This window comes from Cervus canadensis, chromosome 14 (assembly GCF_019320065.1).
Source record: "Cervus canadensis isolate Bull #8, Minnesota chromosome 14, ASM1932006v1, whole genome shotgun sequence".
NCBI lineage: Eukaryota > Metazoa > Chordata > Mammalia > Artiodactyla > Cervidae > Cervus > Cervus canadensis.
The window spans coordinates 55592031-55616707 of record NC_057399.1 but is presented as its reverse complement, the minus strand read 5'-3'; positions in this window follow the sequence as shown (position 1 = coordinate 55616707).

Below are 24677 nucleotides of genomic sequence, written 5' to 3'. Positions count from 1 at the left end.
GAAGGAAAATGTTTTATAAACGAAGGAGGCAGTTTTTATTGTCTGTCTCCAACCTTGATTCTCAGCATGGAGGCCAGTTTGACACTCTTCCCAACATCCCTCTTTATCCCAACCACATTTCTTAGAGTTACTTTGCTCTGTTTATGAATCTAGCTCTGCTCAGGAAGGGTAGGCTGAAAACTCTGAAATGTTATTAACCAGGAAATCAAACACCATTTTCAGATTTTTGATTCTGTTCTTGGCAGACTGAATATTCTGTATGCTTAGATGCATGACTTTCTAATATTCAGTCTCTTGAGAAAGCATCCTTTTATGTTATAGCTCTTGGCTTGAACAAACAGAATAAACACAGCATAGGAAAGAACAGGGAGATATATTTATGAAACCTGATCTTATAGTTCAGAAACATCTACTAACACACACAACTGCAGAAAGTACACTTTTCTTTTAAAGGATAATTTTGGCCTGTAATGGGGATCTTGTCTTCTGGGACTAAATTATAGGATTGCACAAAGTTCCCCAGTGTAAAAAGTGCTAGTCAGTAAGTTGCTTTTTCCTACATGTTAAAGGGGATTGCCGATTAGGAAAAGGAATACGTCAAGGCTATATATTGTCACCCTGCTTATTTAACTTATATGAAGAGTATATCATGAGAAATGCTGGGCTGGATGAAGCACTAGCTGGAATCAAGATTGCCGGGAGAAATATCAATAACCTCAGATATGCAGATGACACCACCCTTCTGGCAGAAAGTGAAGAGGAACTAAAAAGCCTGTTGATGAAATTGAAAGAGGAGAGTGAAAAATTTGGCTTAAAGCTCAAATTTCAGAAAACTAAGATCATGGCATCTGGTCCCATCACCTCATGGGAAATAGATAGGGAGACAGTGGAAACAGTGTCAGAATTTATTTTTTTGGGCTCCAAAATCACTGCAGATGGTGACTGCAGCCATGAAATTAAAAGACGCTTACTCCTTGGAAGGAAAGTGATGACCAACCTAGACAGCATGTTAAAAAGCAGAGAGAGACATTACTTTGCCAACAAAGGTCTGACTGGTCAAGGCTATGTTTTTTCCAGTGGTCATGTATGGATGTGAGAGTTGGACTGTGAAGAGAGCTGAGCGCCAAAAAATTGATGCTTTTGAACTATGGTGTTGGAGAAGACTCTTGAGAGTCCCTTAGACTGTAAGGAGATCCAACCAGTCCATCCTAAAGGAGATCAGTCCTGGGTGTTCATTGGAAGGACTGATGCTGAAGCTGAAACTCCAATATTTTGGCCACCTCACGTGAAGAGTTGAGTCATTGGAAAAGACCCTGATGCTGGGAGGGATTTGGGGCAGGAAGAGAAGGGGATGACAGAGGATGAGATGGTCGGATGGTATCACCGACTCGATGGGCATGGGTTTGGGTAGACTCCGGGAGTTGTTGTTGGACAGGGAGGCCTGGCGTGCTGCGATTCGTGGGGTTGCAAAGAGTCGGACGTGACTGAGTGACTGAACTGAACTGAACTGAAGGTGTATGCCTGCTTCAGCATGTCAGATTGAGTGGAAAGGCCTCGTGTTACAGTTCAGAGCAGAGCTGTACTGTGGCATCCCATCTATGCTTTGGGAGCAGACGTTTGAATTTCCAGCAAATTTATTTACAACTATGAAAAATATGAAGTTGTGTGTACTTGTGGAAGTGCAGAAACTGTTTACACTTAAAGGCCAGCAGCCCATGCAGAGCTGGCGCATTCTTTCTGGCATCAGAAGATGACCTCTTTCAGTGGCCAGATGTTTAAGAGAGAGATTGGACAGCCCCATAAACAGATAATTAGAATAAAACATAAGAGGTTGTTTAATCAGAATGTGTCAGTGCTAATGGGAAGAATCATTCCTCTGTGAGTAGGCTATGGTGAAATCCTGACTTGGGCAATGCCGTGTGGACTAGAGTTCTTGGGGTAGAAAGGGGAGAAAGATGTGGAGACTTACTGGTAGGGCATACTGGGTCAGTATTCTGACATGGAAACATTTGTCTTTTTTATTATTATGTGGAATCTAGCTAACATTTTTTTGTCAAGCAATGTGAGCCAGTGGCTTATTTTCTGGAAAATTCCTGTGTGGAGGGTGGGAGTGGAGGAAAGTTCATATCATCCCAAGACACCTTGCTAGGGAAGATAGGTAAAGTTCTGTGGTTCTGTCGAGACAATAAAATAAAATGTATGCTTCATAAAGGGGCTTCCCCAGTGGCTCAGCAGTAAAGAATCTGCCTATAGTGCAGAGACGCAGGTTCAATCCCTGGGTTGGGAAGATTCCCCCGGAGGAGGGCATGGCAAACCACTCCAGTATTCTTGCCTGCAGAAACCCACAGACAGAGGAGCCTGGTGGGCGACAGTTCACGAGGTCACAAAGAGTCCAACATGATTGAAATAACTGAGTGTACTCTCGCATGCATGCTTCCTAAAGTAGTATACTGTCTCTATCTGCTCAGGAATTACTGAACTGAGTTGGACCATTGGTCTAAATTCTGAGTAACATTTCTTTTGTCTTTGTTACAGTAAGAAATAATTTCAACAAGGGCTATGAGATATTTATTTTAAAAAAGCTGAATAGGTAAAGAAAAATGTCATTAGCAGTGAAGTACTAAGTGCAGGGAAACAATGCATTTGTTTTCATTATTCAGATAAATATGAAAGGAAATGCTAATAAGAACGGTTTCCTTTTAACACCTTGACAACTCCAACTGCTTTTCTTTATTGATATTAATTTACTGCTAAATTGAAAATAATTTCCAAAAAATCAAATTTAAATTAACTAAAAGCTTTTCAGTTAACATGAGCAAGTCAAAGAGTTTCGAAATTAAACTTGAGAAAAAAAACCAAAAGCATAACATAGAGTAAGCCAAATTAGAAAGAAAATGTCATGAGACCTCCCTTTCCTTTTATAGACTCCTTTCAAGTTGGGTGCTCCAGAATTCATTTAAACCTCTTTTTTTTTTTAAACCTATTTATGTGGAAGAGAATAATGAAATAATAAATGTAAAGTTAAAGTGTACATTGAGGCTGAAATTGTTCTCACTGATTCGTTAAATTGTAGAAGAAACAGAAATGTCCCTGGGAATGTGTCCTGGTTCTGTAATGAGGAGTCATTGGGTAAAAGATGAGCATGACTTCAGTTTACTGTAGTTTTCTTTTTCCTTCTCTTCTAGTCATCCATGCATCCTCTTTCATTCATCTGTATCTGTCATCCATTATGGCTTTATTGGTTTCTGCTGTTTCCCTTTTCATTCTTGATCTAATCCCATCTCCCTTACACCAATCCATATTTATCTCTTCCTTTTAAGTTTTGATTTAGGTTTTTTTTTTTGTTTGTTTTTTTTTTTTTTTTTTTTTTTTTTTTTTTTTTTTTTTTTTTTTTTTTTTTTTTTTTTTTTTGATTTAGGTTTTGATGAACATTTCTGACTGTCGTTTTCTTAAGTCTGATCTCTGCTACTTACTACCCAGGCATTACATACCCATGGACTATAACCCTCCAGGCTCCTCTGTCCATGGGATTTCCCAGGCAAGAATATTGGATTGGTTTGCCATTTCCTTCTCTAAGGGATCTTCCCAGCCCAGGGATCGAAGCCATATCTTCTGCATTGGCAGGCAGATTCTTTACTGCTGAACCACCAGGGAAGCCAATTAATTTATTACTGAAAAAAATTCAACCCTTTCCCTCTGCTTCCTCCACTTCCTGTACTGCTTTAAAACTTTACTAAAAATAAGAATATTAAGTCAAATTTAATCAAGTTATCCAAGTGCTGTCGGGAATGGTCTTTTTCTTCATATTATACCAATGTGCCTGCATGTGTGAGCATGCATGTGTGTGTGCATGCATGTGCATATACATAGGGGCAACATGACATTTCTGTGATAGTGCAGGCTTTGATAGGGAATAAGAAAGAAGATTTAAAACCTCCAGATCATGTAGAATTATAAATCCAACCAGAGCTGCTATTAAACTATCATTAATTCCCCTCATCTTTTAGGGGAGTCCTTTTACCTGGACTCTTGTATTAATTTCTTAACAGATTTTCCTACATTTATTCTTTATAATCTGACATATGTAGTATTTCGTCTAATGGTCAGAGTTCTCTTCATAAAACCAACCTGTTCATTTGAATTTTCATATTAAAAGTCTTCTGTGACTCCCATTTGTGCTAAGATAAAACCCGCACTTCTTAGGAGGTGATTACAAGTCATCCACAGGGTGCTTCCACTCACGTTTTAGAGCTGTATCCTATATTATTCTCTGTGCTTTGCCCCAGCCCACTCATCTAGTGCTACTGCTGCATCAGACTGCCATTCCCAGGAAGAATGTCCATGACTCCCTGCCTAGTCTTTCATCAGCCCAGAAGGCGAATATTTCCCATCCTGTTCATTTGCTGAAATGTTACTCATCCCTCAAGGCCGAGTGAAATGTCCCCTTCTCTCATCTGTTCCAGGCCAAATTTGTCATCCCCTCATCTCAGGGTTTGCATCAGTCTGTTTTTATCTCTATTACAGCAATGGGGATTTTATGGAAGAGTTCTGATTCTCAATAGTCTATCCTATTGTTAGACTGTATTTCATTAGATTTCATTATGAATGTATGCCCTTGATGATTATGGAATTTATAATATGCCTGATATATCTAAAAGTATATATAAACCTGGTTTTCTATGTGCTTAGTTTTACCTTTCTGGAAAAAAGCTTTGTAAACATGAATCTTTATTGATAAACCAAATACTCTGCCTTTCTCTTCTCATCCCCCAAATATAATCTCCTGAAAGATAAGCAAAGACCAAATATCTGTCTTTCATATTGTCTCTCTCTGTCTGTCTCTCTGCCTCTCCTTTCTTTCTCCTCTCTCTTATTGTCCTTGACAGACCCTAGTCTCTTTCACATGCAGAGTATGAACTTAATAACTAGGTGTTGCACTGAAATGAATTGATCAAATAAGAGAAAAAGCTAAGTTGGTTAACTACTCCAGTGATAATGTCCCTGAGGTCCATTCTTCTGAGAAGAAACTGGATGATTACATAAAGGATTAGGGAGAAGTCCTGGCCTGCAGAATGCAAGTAAATGCACTAGTGCTGAGAACAGAACTGGGCCCATGAAAAAGTTCTTTGTTATTGTTGGAAGGCAGTTATTAGTCTGTGTTCTTCTGTAGGCTAAGCATCCTCACTTGACATGATTTCCAGACCCTTTGCTCTGCTTCATGTCTCCCTCTAGAGTATTTCTACCCATTAATGTTCTCACAAGAATAAGATAACCTCATGAAGCCACATCTTTTTGGTATATGTGTATCATCAATCCGGAGTCTGGTGAGAACTTAGGTGAGAGAAAAAAAGTATATATAAACCTGATTTTCTATGTCCTTAGTCTTATCTTTTCTGTAAAAAAGGCAGTGTACAATATTAATCATTATTTATAAACCATTTTCTCCTTCCTCCATCAAAAGCTAATTTCTAACTAAAAATTAGCACTTTCTTCAGTTACAAACGTAGGTAAGAAACTGCAGTGGGATTAGCAATACTTGTGACTCTGTAACTAATAGAAACCACATAGAAATTTGTATCATTATTATTATTAGAGGAATTTGAAATTTAACTAATCTCTATTTTAAAATTAAATTTTGATGTTATTGTATCCACTACTAATTATATAATTATAATTATATATTATATATAACTATTCATTATATAATAGTTTAGAATAGAATTAAACACAATGTTATTGTTAACATTCTGATAATGAATTTAATATAATTCCCTTTGTAATCTTCTGTATTTTATTTTCTGCACTTAAAATCATCATTCTGAGAAAAAGTACACTTAACCAGAGGGCTGAATGGCATGAAAAAGAGTAAGAACACATGGCCTACTAAAATATATAGCATATAGATAAGAATATAACATTTACTTCCATTAATACAGACTTAGACTGCATTTCATTCCAATCCAAAAGAAAGGCAGTGCCAAAAGAATGCTTAAGCTGCCGCACAATTGCACTCATCTCACACGCTAGTAAAGTAATGCTCAAAATTCTCCAAGCCAAGCCAAAGATGTGAACTCTGAACTTACAGATGTTCAAGCTAGATTTAGAAAAGGCAGAGGAACCAGAGATCAAATTGCCAATATCTGTTGAATCATTGAAAAAGCAAGAGAGTTCCAAAAGAACACCTACTTCTGCTTTATTGACTATGCCAAAGCCTTTGACTGTGTAGATCACAATAAACTGTGGAAAATTCTTCAAGAGATGGAAATACCAGACCACCTGACCTGCCTCTTGAGAAACCATCAAGAAACCGTCCTGCAAGTCAGGAAGCAACAGTTAGAACTGGACATGGAACAACAGACTGGTTCCAAATAGGGAAAGGAGTACATCAAGGCTGTATATTGTCACCCTGCTTATTTAACTTATATGAAGAGTACATCATGAGAGATGCTGGGCTGGGTGAAGCACTAGCTGGAATCAAGATTGCCGCGAGAAATATCAATAATCTCAGATATGCAGATGACACCACCCTTATGGCAGAAAGTGAAAAAGAACGAAAGAGTCTCTTGATGAAGGTGAAAGAGGAGAGTGAAAAAGTCGGCTTAAAACTCAACATTCAGAAAACTAAGATCATGGCATCTGGTCCCATCACTTCATGGCAAATAGATGGGGAAACAGTGGAAACAGTGACAGACTTTATTTTTGGGGGGGGCTCCAAAATCACTGCAGCTGGTGACTGCAGTCATGAAATTAAAAGACGCTTACTCCTTGGAAGGAAAGTTATGACCAACCTAGACAGCATATTAAAAAGCAGAGCCATTACTTTGCCAACAAAGGTCCATCTAGACAAAGCTATGGTTTTTCCAGTAGTCATGTAGGGATGTGAGAGTTGGACTGTAGAGAAAGCTGAGCACCGAAGAATTGATACTTTTGAACTGTGGTGTTGGAGAAGACTCTTGAGAGTCCCTTTGACTGCAAGGAGATCCAACCAGTCCATCCTAAAGGAAATCAGTCCTGGGTGTTCATTGGAAGGACTGATGCTGAAGCTGAAACTCCAGTTATGTTGGCCACCTGATGTGAAGAACTGACTCATTTGAAAAGACCCTAATGCTGGGAAAGACTGAAGGCAGGAGGAGAAGGGGACGACAGAGGATGAGATGGTTGGATGGCATCACTGACTCAATGGACATGAGTTTGAGTAAACTCCAGAAGTTGGTGATGGACAGGGAGGCCTGGTGTGCTGTAGTCCTTGGGTTGCAAAGAGTTGGACACAACCAAGCAACTGAACTGAACTGAAGACTGCATTTCAGTTATGTTTTTAATCCTTATAAAATTTATGTTGATATATATTCATAGCTTCAGATTGTTGAAGAATTTACAATGCAGTGTTTGAGTCTGTCAACCCTACTCACTCTCCAAAACTAACCACTCTGATTGATTGTGAGTACTTTTCCATATATCGGTTATATGTACTCATATACTCTAAAAACATATCTCTAATCTTTATGTCTATATATTTATCTATACCTAAATATATAACATTATCATTATTATAAGGTTTGATTTTTATTCTTTCTTTCTAGGTTGTTTGGCTGGTCTAATAATTAAATTGACATAGGAAAGGTTAATAAGATAAAATCAAATTTAATTTGTAGATATAGGAGTCCCATAGAAATATGAAACTCGAAGGCAGAAAGGCAATTGAAATTTATATGTCCTTTTGTATTAAGGACTAGATTGGGCCTGAGACTTCATAGGGAAGGAGAGCAGTTAATGGGATGATAAGAAGAGTGTATGTTTGATAATCAGATGTTTTCTCCTGTAGGCAGGGAAGTTATTCTGTTAATAGTTATTTTTCTGTGCCAAGCCTCTTATCTAAATTCTTAAGAATTTATGTAAGTTGAATTGAGAGTAAATTAGAGAGGTAAATGTGTTTTCTGAGTTTGCTGCATGTAGAGTGCCCTCAGCTCAAAATAATCCATGTGCTAAAGTGATACATTTTAAGGTAGTATATTCTGCTCCCCTTCATTATATGTATATATAAATGTTACATTTATTACATATGTGTAAATATATGTGTGTTCACTAATATATATGTTAGTACACTGTCACATGGGCTTCCCTGCTGGCTCAATAATAAAGAATCCACCTACCAATGCAGAAGATATGGGTTCAATTCCGGTGTTGGGAAGATCCCCTGGAAAAGGAATTGGCAACACACTCCAGCATCCTTGCCTGGAAAAATCCCATGAATAGAGGAGCCTGGCAGGCTAGAGTCCATGGCATCGCAGAGAGTTAAGCAGGACTTTACAACTAAACAACAACATACTGTCACATACAATTTTATATTTTCTTAAATATGCTCTTTCTGCTCTGCACTTTTAGATAGCCAAGTCATACTCTTGGGTCACACTGGTTTTGTGATCAAGAAACTTTCCAGGTCTTTTCATGTCTATTACTATTAAAGGCTGTTTACTTTCGTTATATATTAAACCAGTGTTTTGAAAGAAACATTCTTCTGGTATAGAATTTTTTTTTAATTTATTATTGCTAAATTTATTATTGAGTTTTGTTTGGCTGCCATAACCTAATCAAATCTTTTAGAATTCTAAATATGCTTCCCAACACGTTAGATATCACTGTCATCTTTATGGAACTGTCAAATGCCCTTAAATCATTTCAACAAACACCTATTGAATGCCTGTCGTTTGTCAGGTAGTATTCTAAGTACTTTACATGTATTCATTCATTTAGTCCTTCCAACAACCTTATTATTATCTCCATTTAAAGGATGAGCAGGCTAAGGGACAGAGAAGTTAGGTAACTTGCCCAAGGTTTACAGTAGTAAGTACTTAGCTCTGAACATAAATAAACATACCTCAGGCCAAAGAGTAGATTAAATTATTGGGTACAACTGGAGACCATGAATGGGGGGGTCAAGGAAACTGGCTTAAAGTCAGTATATGGAGGAATAATTAGAACTGTATCAAAAATGAATGAGCTCATTATCCAGTTACAGTTAATGACCCCAGATACAGTTAAGACCCCAGATGACTGTCTGTCATGAATATTTTGAAGAGATTTCTGTGTTAGCAGACAGACTGAATAGATGACTCTTAAATCTCTTTCTACTCCAGAGTTCTGTGGAATCGACTCACATAAATCTCTTGTCCTCTTTCTTTCAGCACTCTTTCTATATGCTGTGTCCCTAATTCTTACTGTTTTAGTGAGTTATTATTAAAACGTGTTAAATTCTGTCACTAGAATCAGCTATTCACCAAAGCATGCTTTAGGCCTGTTTTAATCACAGATAGATATTAGGACATTTGTTTTAAGTGAATTTCCTCACAGAAGTAATCATGGCATCCATACCTCTTTAGAACTGGATTTCAAAAATACTTCAGTGAAGAAAACCTTTTGGAGGAGTCAAATTTGCATCACCCTCCTAATGATTGTCCTTCTGTGATTGTCCTATTTTTTTTTTTTTTTTTTCTGTATTGCACCCTCCAGTCTTGCAGCTGTGTTGATTATGTATTAGACATCTGCTTATGACCTTGTCTTTGGTCTTTCCCTTGATCATTTTAATGCTAATGAAAAGGAAAGAAAAGAAAACAAAAAGGAAATGAAAGGAAAAGAGCATCATTGAAAGTAACAGGCTTTGTTGCCTTACTTTCAGACTGACTTCCTAATACTCATTTGTTCTGCCACATTTTTTTTTCTGGGGCCCCTAGACGTGAAGGCCAATGTTTATTACCAGTAATGAATTGGTCATCTGGCCAATTTTATTATCACTGAAATAGCCAGCAGTAATCCAAACCAGATTTTATTTGTGCTGGAGCATAATCAACAGAACAAAGGCTTTGGGAAGGTCTGTGGTGCTTTTTATAGAGTTCATCCTAAGTTTTAGAGATTCCCACACCTACAGAACTCCTGCAAGGTCACAGGAAAATCCTAGCTTGGTGGAGCAGAGGTCTTGATTGTGGAAGAGGATATAGCCCATAGTTTTTCAATTCTAACTAGATCTTTCTTCTCTGTAGAGCAAGCAAATACAATAGTCTTCTAATTTTCAAAAGGCTTTTGTTTATTATACAAAGATCTCTTTGTGACAGCTAATATGATGGTGATGTTAATGGCACTGGAGGTGATGGGGAAAAAAATCACTTCTAAGTGGTCAGCAGGCGAAGCTATTATACACTAGTTTGGCCAAGTTATTCATACCCAGAATTTGTTCTGATTAGTGAATTATTCTGATAGTTAATAGTTAAGTGTCCTTTTTACCTTTAGCCTTCTAGATATCACTACTATCTCCCTGAAGTTAGTTTCTGTTAAGGTGACCAGATCCTTGTTCAGCCTTAATGTTTGGCATGAAGCAAAATAGCGTTGAAAATCAAATCAAAACTACAATGAGATGCCGCTTCACACCAGTCAAAGTGGCTATCATCAAAAAAATCCACGCACGATAAATGCTGGAGAGGGTGTAGAGAGAAGAGAACTGTCCTAAACTGTTGGTGGGAATGTAAATTGGCACAGCCACTCTGGAGAACAGCGTGGAGGTTCCTTAAAAACTAAAAATAGAGCTGTGAAATAACCCTGCAATTCCACCCCTGGGCATATATATGGAGAAAAACCTGATCCGAAAGGATACATGCACCCCAGTGTTCATTAAAGCCCTGTTACAATAATGAAGGCATGGAAGCAACCTGAATGTCTATCGACAGAGAAATAAAGAAGATGTAGTACATATATACAATACTATGGAATGTTTCTCAGCCATTAAACAGAATGAAATCATGCCATTTGCAGCAACATGAATGGACCTAGAGATTGTCAGACTGAGTGAAATAAGTCAGACAGAGAAGGGGAAATGTGACATCACTTATATGTGTGATCTAAAAAGAAATGATAGAAATGAACTTATTTACAAAACAGAAACAGACTCACAGACTTAAAGAATGAACTTAGGATTGCCAGTGGGGAAGAATGGGGGCAAGTGATACAGAGTTTGGGATCTACACTGCTATGTTTAAAATGGATAACCAACAAGATCCTACTGTGTGAAGAGGGAACTCTGCTCAACGTCACGTGGCAGCCTGGATAGGAGGGGAGTTTGGGGAGAATGGATAGATGTGTATGTATGCCTGAGTTCCTTTGCTGTTCATCTGAAGCTAGCACAACAATTTTAACTGGCTACACACCAATATAAAATAGAAAGTTAAAAAAAATATATCATTGAATCAGTCCTAATGAGATGGATGAAACTGGAGCCCATTATACAGAGTGAAGTAAGCCAGAAAGATAAAGAACATTACAGCATACTAACACATATATATGGAATTTAGAAAGATGGTAATGATAACCCTATATGCAAAACAGAAAAAGAGACACAGAAATACAGAACAGACTTTTGAACTCTGTGGGAGAAGGTGAGGGTGGGATGTTTCAAAAGAACAGCATGTATACTATCTATGGTGAAACAGATCACCAGCCCAGGTGGGATGCATGAGACAAGTGCTCGGCCTGGTGCACTGGGAAGACCCAGAGGAATCGGGTGGAGAGGGAGGTGGGAGGGGGGATCGGGATGGGGAATAAGTGTAAATCTATGGCTGATTCATATCAATGTATGACAAAACCCACTGAAATGTTGTGAAGTAATTAGCCTCCAACTAATAAAAAAAAAAAAAAAAAAAAAAAAAAAAAAAAAAAATATCATTGAGATTCTTGGGCTAGAGGAATCATGAGGCATGCCATTAATGTCTGGGTTACCCATGACATAAAAGTCCTCAAGGCCATGTTTCAAGTTGTACTCAAAGAAAGAAACGTTTACTATAAATCTGTTTACACCAAAAGAACTTTTCCAAGTTCATTTTAGGTCTTGCCCTTCTCAAATGAACAGTTTCAAAAGAGCACTCTGGGACTATGTCTTTTCACTTATGTTTGATCTTTCTTCTACCTTCTTCCTGAGTTGTCCTGATGTTCTGTTATCTTCACTATTTCTTAAATATTGATCTATACACTTTATATGAGACATATCTTGGTACTTGGATCTCTCTTTCATGTTCATTACCAGTAGATTGGAAGATTGTGTAGAGTGGATACACTTCCTTGGCAAACGTGAGGTCAAGAGATTATCACCTAGTCAACCAAGAAATACAGGCTACAAAGAGAATGGTAAATTAATTTGAGACCAGTTATGATTCTAGATTGTGATATATAAATTGGGAGGCAAGAATATTCTCTCAGTTCCACTGAAGTCATACAAATTTTTCACCACTGAAGAGTTTTCTTTCTCTTCCTACTTCCTCAGAGATCAATACTGTTTCTATTCTCTTTTAGTTACTACGGAACTTAGGCTTCCACAATATGTATTCAAATAAAATAATCATGCAGAGCTGATTTCTGTGTATTATCTCTTATTAATTTGATTTTTCATATTAAATTAACTCACTTTCACACAAGTTAGATGAAACACTATCTCTGCAGTTGAAGTTAGAAAAGGATAGGATGTCTTTGAAAATTCTTTAGCATTGTGAAATAAAAATGATTAATTTTATCTAAGAGATGGAATAGGTGATAGAAATTTTCTGTGCATGGGAAAATTGCTGCTTTTAAAAATTATGGTTTGAAATCATCCAAGTAGTGAAAAAAATTCTAAACCCAACACACAGGATTACAGAAATACCCTTTGAGGCCTGGTGCTTGTTTTGTGATTAAAGAAATGATCCATCTGAGTGTTTTTTGTGCATGATGAAAATTAATGTGCTCTTCATTTTTTCCAGCTGTTAATTCTAGAATCAGTAGAATCCATTTACAGCAAAAAATGTTTTCAATCAATTTTATATTTATTTAAAACTATTAAAAGGCCCAATATGATAGGTAAACTGCAGTAAGAAATATAAAAAGCATGCATATCATTCTTGATATCCTTTGAGAGTTAGCTTGTGATCTAGTGTGAAGAAATCAGGTATATGCATTTGTACAAGACACCTGGGAATGATGTGTGATGATTGCTAAATAGGTAATATTAAAAACATTGTAAGGAAAGAGAGAGAGAAGTTCCTCCAGGTGTTAATTCAGAATAGGAGCCCTATGAGCTAGGTCTTAAACAATGGAGAAGATTTCAGTACGGCAGGCTAGAAGGGAGTTAGGACATGGGTCTGAAGCTGGGTCAGAGAGCACCTTATAAGTAGAGATGGAAAAGTGTACTGAATGTTTCAGAAGTGGCAAGCAGACCTATTTAATTATACAGGAAGACTCATGTGGGATGGTGGCTTTCCAAGTTTTTAACATCAAATCACCCTTTCTTAAGATAATTTATATATGGAAATCAATATTAAAAAAAACATAAAAATAAACTGCTCTGAGTAGAACAGAGAAACTCAGAAAGGCAACTTTGGGGGAAGCAGATATCAGAAATTCTTGATAACAATGTGGATTTATTAGAAATGCCCTGTGTCTCTAGCTGTCCCTGCGTTTTGACTCCTGCTGGCCAAACTCTAATCTGGATTCCAGACCATAGACTTCTGATTCCCACTCTATTTCTAGATTTCTATTAATATTAATAGATTTTTATTTCTGGACTTTTAGCACTTGGACCCCTGGTTATGATCTGTTCTGTTCAGTTCCTGGTCTGTAGGTCTGTTTACCTATTCCTAGGTCTCTCTACCCAGTTCTCCCCCACCATTTGTTCTGACTTGACTTTTTCATACCTCTAGCCTCATCCAATGGTAGGTAACCACTTTAGCAAAGAAAACACACCCATTCTAAGAACAGTGTCATAATATATGTAATAGGTAATAAGAAAGGAGTCTTCCATGGTGGCTCAGTGGTAAAGAATTGGCCTGCCAATGAAGGAGATGAGGGTTTGATCCCTGGGTTGGGAGGATCCTCTGGAGAAGGAAATGGCACCCCACTCAAGTGTTCTTGCCTGGGAAATCCCATGGACAGAGGAGCCTGGTGGGCTACAGTCCACAGGGCCACAAAAGAGCTGGACACGACTTAGAGACTAAACAGCAACAGCCAAGTAAGAAAGGAAACGGGGAGACCTTGGTGGGAACAGAAAGGAAAGGACTTTTGCTTTATTTGGAAGGATCAAAAAGTACTTGTGATGGATTAGATACAGAGAGTGAAAGGGTTGGAACAAATATGACTTCCAGGTTTGGTCAAAGTAGGAAAAGGATGTGCCATAATAAAATAGGTTTTAATAGCTACACGTAGGCTTGTAGGCTTCATATTCTACAAAGCATCGTGTTCTCTTATTCACCCTCATAGCAACCTTGTTAGGAGGATCTTATAATATATTCTTGTCCTCCAAAAAAAAAAAGAGGAAAAGAAATCAAGTGCTTTGCTCAAGGTCATACTACAAATTAGTTCAGAATACCAATTTAACACTCATCTTGACTGCAGACCTGTTCCTCAATTTGTGGGAAGCACATCTGCTACTGTACAAGACAACAAAGATAGTTTGCATTTGTTTTTATGCTGGGTCCTGTGAAGAGGGCCCTACTGACAATGTAGCAATTAGTCACATTTAACACAGGGTTAGGAAACACGTGGCATGCTTGTCACGTAGCTTTTATTGCGCTGGTGAAAGACATCATTAATCAGTCTTCCTAGTCATTCCTGCTGAGCCCAGACACTATCTCACAGTCTTTCTCAATATATTACTCTAGGCAACCACTACTAATAAATCAGAGATGTCTGGAAGTTGGAACTCATTTGCCATGCTGGTACTAAAATCTTGAAATGACACCTGTGGTCTGGTACAAAACTTTATAAATGTGTGCCTTAGTTTCCAGTCCCTCAAAATAACCCCTGCTTATTTCTGCGTCTGAGGCCAGTTACCTGTTTGAACATCAAGTCAGATCTGTTAAACCTGCCCTAACTGAGTACCTACTAATTAGCTTATATAATACCTTGGTTCCTAGGTCTAAGTCCCTATTTTTTACCCATGGCCTAAAAACAGATGATCTATCTTGCTCCTCACTTCTGAAGTTCTGCTTCATAAGCCACTTCTTCCAGGCTAGGGTCCTGCCATGAGTTCACCCCTACAGTGAGAGGCAAGAGTCCAGTTCCTCTTGTCCACTTTCTGTGATGGGATTTCTGTATCACTTATCTATTACTATGAAACAAACCATTCTCAAACTTTCTAGTCTTGACAAAATGAGAAGTATTAACATGCTGTATAAATCTAGAGTTCTGGTAAGGTTTGCAGGAATGGCTCCTCAAAAAACAAAATTGTTTTTGTTTTCTCTTGATTGCCAGTTAAATACAGAGTTTTAATTTCATAGCTTGACAATGAATGGTCATACACTGAGGTTAATACATATGCCTGTCATTTAGTCTCAGCTTCTCCTTGCACATAGCTGAGAATATTTGCATGATATGGCTTAACCAATACTTACTGTTGTTGTTTAGTCGCTAAGTTGTGTCTGACTCTTTGTGACCCCATGGACTGCACCATGCCAGGCTTCCCTGTCTTTCACTATCTCCTGGAGTTTGCTCAAACTCATGTCTGTTGAGTTGACAATGCTATCCAGCCATCTCATCCTTTTTCACCCCCTTCTTGTCCCATCTTCAATCTTTCCCAGCATCAGGATATTTTCCAATGAGTTGACTCTTCGCAAAAGGTGGTCAAAGTATTGGAGCTTCAGCTTAGGCATGAGTCCTTCCAATGAATATTCAGGGTTGATTTCCTTGAAGATTGACTGGTTTGATCTCCTTGCAGTCCAAGGGACTCTCAAGAGTCTTCTCCAGCACCACAATTCGAAAGCATCAATTCTTTGACAGTCAGCCTTCTCTATGGTCCAGCTCTCACATCCATACATTACTGCTAGAAAAACCACAGCTTTGACTAGACAGACCTTTGTCAGCAACGTGATGTCTCTTCTTTTAAATACACTGTCTAGATTTGTCATAGCTTTTTTTCCCAAGAAACTTTTCTTCTTTCTTTCATGGCTGCAGTCATCATCTGGAGAGATTTTGGAGCCCAAGAAAATAAAATCTGTCACTGTTTCCATTTTTTATAAGCCATGCTAGAAGGCCTTTAAAAAATAACAAAGAAATATTTATAGGAGTTGAAGGGAGTGAAATTTGCCACCCTAAATATGCCTCTTTGTCATAAGGATTGTTTTAGGATTATTATTATTATATGTCATAAGGATTATTTTTAAAAATAGCAACCTGGAAGAAGCTCTGAAAGCTGAGAAGTCACTGTTTTGTGGGAAACATTTACAGTTATTAGAGAAATCTCTGTTTGTAAGGGTGTCTCGCTGTATGTACCAGGAAGAGAAGGAGGACTCTTAGCATCTAGACACTCTTATCAATGTAGAAAATTATGATTTGGATCTACGTTATAGCTTGATTCTTCACTGTGCTTTTCCTAGTAACCTCCCATAACTGGGCTCTCCCACCCTCAAATTATTTCAGCTATCTTTAGCTGGAGATGGTTTTTAAGGTGGTGGCTTCGGCCACTTCAGGGAGTTACTCAGTTTTCCTGGGAATCTTTCATGCATATAGGAGTTGTGGTGGTGGTGATGGTTTAGTCACTAAGCCTTGTCTGACTCTTTGTGACCCCATGGACTATTGCCCGCCAGGCTCCTCTGTCCATGGGATTTCCCAGGCAAGAATAATAGAGTAGGTTGTTATTTCCTCCTCCAGGGGATCATCCCATCTCAGAGATCAAACCTACATCTCCTGCTTGACAGGTAGATTCTTTACCACTGAACCACGGGGGAAGCCCATACAGGAGGTATATATGTTATTAAACCTGTTTGTTTTTCTTCTATTAATATTTATATTCTTAGGGTTCTCAGCCTAGAACTTAGAAGAGTAGAGGGACAATTCTTTTCTCTACCAAATTAAGCTTCATTTTGTACAATGAGGATTCACTATCAAGATGGGTCATGTACATTGCTGACCTTCTAATGCTGGCTTTGGGAGCTAATCCAGGGTGATGGACTGTGGTCTTTAGTTTTTCTCTACCTGATTCTCTCCAAGGCTGATGAGGCTTACTGACAGCATGGTGGGAGGCTTCCAAAACCAAATGTGCCAAGAGAACGTGACACAATCTCAGAACTACTTGAGCCATAATCTCTTGGTCAAAGCAGTCACAAAGGCCCATACAGGTTCAGGAGATGGGATGTAGTCTCTGCCTCTCATTGGAGAATAAAGAATACTGGAATGGGTTGCCTTTTCCTCCTCCAGGGATCTCTCCAACCCAAGGATTGAACCCGGGTCCCCTGTGTCTCCTACATTGGCAGGTGGGTCCTTACCACTTCACCACCTGGGAAGCCCCTATCTGAGGATACTGCTATGTTAATCTTTGGAAAATGCAGTTTGCCACACTCTGTCACCTTTACCCATTTAGGCACTGCCGTAGTATTTTGCCCACATTTTGAAATACTGATCTGCTGCATGCTGTCAGATCTCCTGGTCACCTTATTTCTAGTTCTCCATTTAATGGCCCACTCTTACTGTTTATAATATTGCTACTGTAATGTATCCTTTTATATATCATTTATTCTACTGCTAACCCTTAGCACACAGCCAGAAGGGCTTTCTAAACTTGAAAGACCAGCTCTCCCATCACCACGAAAGTCTGGGAAAGTAAGATGATTGAAAGAAAAAAAAAAAGCATATATTTTAGAGCCAAATGGACCTGGTTTTAAATCCCATCTTAACCACTGAAATCTGAGAAACTTACCCCTCTTTTGTTCAATTTACTTTTCTGTCAAGTGAGTATAATACAATTTTTGTCTCATAATTGTTGTGAGACTTAACTATGTAACTGTTAATTAAATATACTACCACAGTAAGGAGTTTATTGAGTAATCTACAAGCTGTGGGGTATTAATTTTAAAGCTTATTTTTTATTTTTAAACATACTCTCATTTTTATCTGTTCTTTCCTGTACTGATTGACATCTCTGGCCTTTATTTTTCCATTTCTTTTATTTCTGGTTACTTTAAATTATTGCAGTTTCATTACAGCTAAAACTACCATCTTGTGCCCAATTTAACATCTTCTTCTCCCTACAGTGTAGGTCAGCTTTTTATCCTGAGTGACAAGACAGTCTGTTCTGTCTGCTCTCTGATTCTGCCTTCCATTCATCACTGTGGAGGAAAGGGAGAGGGAGCTGAGCTTGGCTGAGTGTGGTTTGGCTGTGAGATTTTTCTCCCTCCCTCTTTTCTGGGTCTGGCTTCAGCAATCAGAGGGCATAATGACATGGGCGATAAGAAGAGGAGGGAGTCTGCCTGTCAGTGAGTCATTCGGAAGCATATCTGGCCTTGCTGTGGCCAGGCTGGTTTTGTCTGATGCTTGTGGTTTCTGTTGATGATGAGCTTGGTTGTGGAGGAGACAGTGTCCAGCTTCACCCAGCCTGGCCTCCAGGCTGCTCCAGCCCCCTCAGTCTGTGTCTGGCACTCTACTGGCTGCTGCCTTGTCTGACTATTAGTCACTTGGAAGAAAGTGAGTCACTCAATCCTGTCCAATTCTTTGAGACCACCATTGACTGTAGCCCACCAGGCTCCTCTGTCCATGGAATTCTTCAGGCAAGAATACTAGAGTGGGTTGCCATTCCCTTCTCCAGGGGATCTACCCAACCCAGGGATCAAATCCAGGTCTCCCGCATTGCAGCCAGATTCTTAACCATCTAAACAAGTAGGGATAGTCCCAAACTATTGCTTCTCTCTTTATCCTGTGTGCTTCTTCATGTAGAGCCAGAAGAACCACTAATGGAATTTGCTCAGTTGTGTCCAACACTTTGCTACCCCATGGACTGTATAGTCCATGGAATTTTCCATGGCCAGAATACTGGAGTGGGTAGCCTTTCCCTTCTCCAGGGGATCTTCCCAACCCAGGGATCGAACCCAGGTCTCCCTCATTGCAGGCAGATGCTTTACCAATTGAGCCTCAAGGAAAGCGCAAGAATACTGGAGTGGGTAGCGCCTCTCCCTTCTCAGGGGGATCTTCCTGACCCAGGAATCGAACTGGGGTCTCCTGCATTGCAGGCAGATTCTTTACCAGCTGAGCTGTCAGGGTAGCCCAAAGAACCACTAAGGGGATCATGGTACAGAATGGACATGCCCTTCCACCCTCTGTTTCCGAAGCGCCTCATTCTAGTCTGTCTTTATGCCATGTCTTACCCCATGCCTCCCTTTGCTCTGTTGCATAATGTGTCACAGCAAGTGCAGCCACTTCAGTAACGTGTGGTTAAGAAGCCGGCACTGGCCCATTGTTCCCTAACTCCAGGGCAAACACAGTAGGCTTTCCCTACCGCTCTTTCACAATGGTCTGCTTTGATGGCAGTATTGAGGAAGGCCTGTAGCAGCTATAGCTGGAGGCCTCCAACCCCAAGATTCAGATTTTCAACTGCTCTATTTATATTTTTTTCCTTTTTGCAAACTGCCCTGCTTTTGTGTGCAGGATTCCCAAGTGGTGCAGTGGTAGAGAATCTGCCTGCCACTGAAAGAGATGCAGGAGATGGAGATTTGATCCAAGTTGGGATCCCTGGAGGAGGAAATAGCAACCCACTCCCAGAGTCTTGCTTGAAAAATCCCGTGACAGAAGAGCCTGGTGGGTAACAGGACTGAGCATGCGCACAGTGAATCCCTAGGACTCTTCTGCATCAGTGGCCCTTATTGGGGTGAACATTCCATCAGGAAGACTGTTCTTAAATTCCCCCTGTTTATTTGTCTTAAGAATCTTTCAGTTCAGCCTTTGTTCTTTCCATTATTCCCTGATCCTCAAGGGCAGAAAGTCCCAGGAAATTAGAAACACGGTTTCAGCAGACTTTCTTAGGAGTCATGGCATTTTGTCTGAGCCTAACAAGATTTGAATATGATTGATGGCCTCTCCAAGGTGGGCCCCTAGTCACTGCACCCATGTGATGCTCACTCTGAGCAGCAGGGCTGTCTGCATGTAACCAACGTACTGTTTGGGGGGATTTATTTATTTTTCCCAACAGTGCATGTAAATCATTGCCTTCTTCTATTTTAGTTAGATGCTAACAGCTTCCTTAGAGAATCTGGGCGTATTAAAAACGAACTGTGAAAACAGCAGTGAAGGAAGTCCTGCATTGTTAATCCTTCCTGTGACAGAATCATCAAAAAGCAAACCTTGAAGCCTCGCTTAGAGGATGGTGTTTCCTCCATCTCTTACCAAGTATGTGCGTGGGTACAGGGTGCCCTTCTTGGCAAGCCTATAAGCGGTTGGAGCTGTGATGGCTGCTATTTTTGTGGTAAACTGATTATTGGCTTTCACTGAATATTCACAGCTCTATTAGCCAAGACCCCCACTGTGTCTCGGGGAATAAAATCTGGGTAGAGTTCCAACTTTCTGCGCCCACTGTGTGACTTAACAATGGCCCCAGGACTGCTATTTTCAACTGAATCTGAAATGAGAGATCAATTATATTCTCCTGTTTATATTTGCCAGTTATATTTGCCATTTTTTTGCAAATCATTTTTAAAGTGGTCCAGCCTCAGTTTTTAAATCATCAATGCTGTGGACTTATGTAAATGGACCCCATCATTCCAGTGGAACTGAAATCTGTTTCCCATCCTTCTGACCTTGACTGGGGCATGATAGAGGTCAATGTGTAGCATTGGATGATATGTGCCTTTTAATCCATTTTGTTGGTTGCATCTTCTTCACATCTATAGTGGAATTTGGAATGTTGTATTCAGATGACCCAGGGCTTCTCAATGTCATTTTCATCCTCTTTTCTTTCCTGTTGAATGTCCCTAATCACCTTGCTGAGTGTGGCACACAAGACCTTCCATGATCTTGCCATTAGACCTTTTTTCCCATCTATTCTAAGTGACATGTTTCTTTCCCAGCTAGAATTATCTTATTCCAATACCCTAGAATGCCCAGGAAATATGAATTTTGGTTCTATATTGCTTGCTGGTTTGATCTTTTTGAATGATTCATGATATTCAGTCTTTCCTCAAACTTATATTCCAAGCTAAATGAATGACAAGTTAGTGTTAACCTGATATCCTTACATGAATAGCCTGAGAAGGAAACAAAAATTAATTTATTGAATGCAGAAAATGACCATTTGACTCAGATGGTGAGGGATATTGAGGAACACTGGTAGACGTGGAGAGAAGCAAATTTTATATATATGCCCTCCTCCTGTGTGGTATTAGTTTACCAAGAGCAGTAGGCAATATGCCGGATATATGGTTTTTTCAAGCTTGGAGACTACGATGGGACTCCAAACACTTCCGAGGAAGCTGTGGAATTGGGCTCCCAATTTTAAGGTCATCACCAGGGCAATGGATTTCTCTTACTCCTGCCTACTCTTCTGGCCTGCATATTTCCTAAATTCCTCCTCTATGATATTTGTTTTTATCTTCATATTGGGACAGTGATTTCATTGAAAGGAGAAAGTGCTAGTTTAATTCCAGTCGGAATATTGTATGAGTTTGTCTTTGGCTTGAGGGTTTTCATTCTGGTTGGAACTTGACTGGCCCATAGCAGACTCTGGCCACCATAAAATATATCAACTCCATTAACTTAGTTTCTCCTTTCTCCACCACTGGGGTGCCAGGAATCATGGCTTTTGTTTTCTCCATCCTACTTTTCCACTTCATTTAAAGGTTACTCACTTGATTCTTTCCTCAAACATGTCAAAACCCTTATTTATATGCAAGAAATTTTCTAATCTTTGGTGGTGAGATGGTGAGACATAGCACCATTCTCAATGCAAGTGCACAATTCCTGTGCTGTTTACTATGGGGAGCCAGTAGCCAGATGTAGCTATGTCAATGAAAATTAATTAAAATAAATTGAATCTCTCAATCACATGAGTCATATTTTAATTGCTCAGTGGCCACATGTGGTTTATATCTGCTGTAAAAAACAACATAGCAATAGAACATTTCCATCATCACAGAAAGGTTTATTGGACAGTCCTGGTAGACTCTAATGGACAAAAAAAAAAAATCCTGTTAACCTGTTGTCTTTTACTGAGCACATATCATGTGTCAGGCCCTGAGCTGAGTATTATATGCTTATTGTATTCTTTTGTCAATATCCTGACAAGGTGGGGGTCAGTATCTCCATTCTGCAGAAGAGAAAGATGAGGCATAAAGGATTTAAGGACTGTAAGAAGCTAGATGTTGTGCAAGGCTTTACAATTCATTAATAATTGGATTTAGTCATTTAGAAATCATAGCTGAAGTAATGGATAAACCTTGTAATCTGAACTAAATTAAAGGAAGTCTAGAAGGGAAGTCTAGAATACTGATCTACAAGTAGTAGAATTAACATCTGAACCCTCAGATTTGATACCAGTTCATTCAGGCCTTCACATATGAATCCCCACATTATGGTCAGTTAGCACCCACTCCTATAGAAGGTGATAGGATTAATAGCATCAAGAGAAAAAAAATGTCACCCATACAAGCACTGTGCCCACTAAATGAATCTTGAACAAATATTTAAAGAATATGGCTTTTAATCCTATTATATAGGGCAGGGAAATCTGCTCAATGTTATGTGGCAATCTGGATGGGAGGGGAGTTTGAGGGAGAATGGACACATACGTATATATGACTGAATCCCTTTGCTGTCTAACTGAAACTATCACAACATTGTTAATCAGCTATACTGCAATATAAAATGAAAAGTTAAAAAATATAGAAAGAATATGACTTTGAAGGAGTATCAAATTACCAACCTTCCCAGTTCAGTTCAGTCTCTCAGTCATGTCCGACTCTTTGTGACCCCATGGACTGCAGCACACCAGGCCTCCCTGTCCATCACCAACTCCTGAAGTATACTCAAACTCCTATCCACTGAGTCAGTGATGCCATCCAACCATCTCATCCTGTGTCATCCCCTTCTCTTCCTGCCTTCAGTCTTTCCCAGCATTAGGCTTTTTTCTAATGAGTCAGCTCTTTGCATCAGGTGGCCAAGGTGTTGGAGTTTCAGCTTCAACATCAGTCCTTCCAATGAATATTCAGGAATGATTTCCTTTAGGATAGGCTGGTTGGATCTCCTTTCAGTCCAAGGGACTCTCAAGAGTCTTCTCCAACACCACAGTTCAAAAGCATCAATTCTCTGGCACTCAGCTTTCTTTAGAGTCCAACTCTCACACCCATACATGACTACTGGAAAAACCATAGCCTTGATCAGACGGACCTTTGTTGGCAAAGTAATATCTCTGCTTTTTAATATGCTGTCTAGCAATTGGTCATAACTTTTCTTCCAAGGAGCAAGCATCTTTTAATTTCATGACTGCAGTCACCATCAGCAGTGATTTTGGAGGCCCCAAAAATAAAGTCTCTCACTGTTTCCCCATCTATCTGCCATGAAGTGATGGGACTAGATGCCATGATCTTAGTTTTCTGAATGTTGAGCTTTAAGCCAACTTTTTCACTCTCCTCTTTCACTTTCACCAAGAGGCTCTTTAGTTCTTCTTCACTTTCTTCCATAAGGATGACGTCATCTGCATATCTGAGGTTATTGATGTTTCTCCCAGCAATCTTGATTCCAGCTTGTGCTTCATCCAGACCAGCATTTCTCACGATGCACTCTGCATAGAAGTTAAATGAGCAGAGTGACAGTACACAACCTTGACGTACTCCTTTCCCTATTTGGAACCAGTCTGTTGTTCCATGTCCAGTTCTAACTGTTGTTTCCTGACCTGCATACAGATTTCTCAAGAGGCAGGTCAGGTAGTCTGGTATTTCCATCTCTTGAAGAATTTTCCACAGTTTATTGTGATCAATACAGTCAAAGGCTTTGGTAGAATCAATGAAGCAGATGTTTTTCTGTAACTCTCTTGCCTTTTCTATGATCCAACGGATGTTAACAATTTGATCTCTGGTTCCTCTGCCTTTTCTAAAACCAGCTTGAACATCTGGAAGTTCACGGTTCACATATTGTTGAAGCTTGGCTTGGAGAATTTTGAGCATTACTTTACTAGTGTGTGAGATGAGTGCAATTGTGCAGTAGTTTGAAGATTCTTTGCCATTGCCTTTCTTTGGGATTGCAATGAAAACTGACCTTTTCCAGTCCGGTGGCCACTGCTGAGTTTTTACCCAGAAAAATAGCTTTTAGGATCTAAACTGGTGGCCCAGTGATGTAATTAAGCAATTCCATGCTCATATTGATTCTCATTCAGAAAATGCTTTCTCATGACCTGTTCTGTCACAGGTGTGTAGCTAAGTAACAGAGAGTTCTAAATTAAGTTTAAGAAAGTGTCCTTCTCTAAAGAAACTTACAAAATAGGGAAGAACACACATTATAGTACAATAAGTATGTGAGCACTGTACTGTCTAGGATACACAATAAAGTAGGCATGATGTCACAGAAATTTCTGACAACCAGGAGAGAGGAAACTCACAGAAATAAACGTAGCAGAATTTAGAATTTGGAACCTGCAATGATGGTAGAATATACAAATGTGCATCTTGAATGTTATATAATGAAACACTTGTAAATGTTGTGGATGCATAAAAGAAGACACATAGCTGCCAATTTGAGAGGGAAGGAATAGAGGGGTAGATGGGCATTGGGGAAGCCTTTACAAAAATAGTGGGAATGGAGCTGACCTTCAAGATTCCAGAGAATCAGGTGAAAGCATATCCCAAGAGAGCGTCTGCAGGAGCAAGAGGGAAGACATTGGGAAGTGCAGCACATCTCGGGACAGTGAAGAGTCTGCTGTG